Here is a 1,130-nt window from a genome sequence, read left to right on the forward strand (position 1 = left end):
TACTTACTGACTTACAAACTTAATCAAGATCATCTAGAGACATTTTTTAGTGCAATGCGCAGTAGAGGAGGCTACAATAATAATCCGAATGCGCTACAATTCGAAACTGCTTATAAAAGATTACTGGTTAGACACGAAATCGAAGCATCAAAGTCCGGAAATTGCGCTATTAACGATGTCCAAATTTTGTACGCATCGTCGGTAAAGAATACATGTAATGTAACTGATGACTTATTTTCAGAAACGAATGATACAATGCGTTTTGATATAACTGATCACGATTACTTGTCAACCTTATGGACATTAAGTTCATATCAAGAAGAAGTGATCAAATATATCAGCGGATTTGTGATTAAAAAACTGTTACAAGGAATGTGTGATGTCTGCTCTACCTTCTTAACAGTACAGTCCTCTGATTCGTCTTTAATCAAACTAAAAAATAGAGGGAAATTAATATTTCCATCAAACGATGTTGTGAAAATAGTTCGATTATGTGAGATGACCATCCGAGAACATAAACACATTATTTTCACGATGAAAAATATTAAAACTGTTTTGACTGTAAAAGTATTCAAAGCTATCTGCAGTTCCGTTTTTAATGACATTAAAATGACCGAGCACATCATGCAACAGGACTTTTTAAATAATCATAAGACAACTCTGATAAAAAGTATTATTACAATTTATATTAATATAAGATTATTCCACGAAGGCAAATGCGCAACGTTAATTGATAAAAAAGATTTTATTAGACATAAGTTTTCCAAAATGATACATTTCAAAAATCAATAAACATTTTATTCCTATTCGTTGTATTTATATTTATTTACATCCACTCAAATCAATTTTACTTTAATCTCACATTGCATGCATTCTTATATTAAAATTCATTTTAACACTAATTTATTAAATACAATAGATTATGTCAATTTTATTGTTATTTTGTCTAAGATACGTAACCTAAAACTCCTGAAACAAACAGTAAAAATGCGTGAGAACACTAACACAACTGTACAATTCATTTCACACATACGATGGCACTGACGCATGCGCATTGCGCATATATTACTCTATACCTTTCTCTCTCGCACAGATGTTGGCATCACGTTCAGCGCCCTATTCTCCTTCCA

The sequence above is a fragment of the Trachymyrmex cornetzi genome, unplaced genomic scaffold (genome assembly GCF_001594075.2).
Source record: "Trachymyrmex cornetzi isolate Tcor2-1 unplaced genomic scaffold, Tcor1.1 scaffold1905, whole genome shotgun sequence".
In the NCBI taxonomy this organism is placed as follows: domain Eukaryota; kingdom Metazoa; phylum Arthropoda; class Insecta; order Hymenoptera; family Formicidae; genus Trachymyrmex; species Trachymyrmex cornetzi.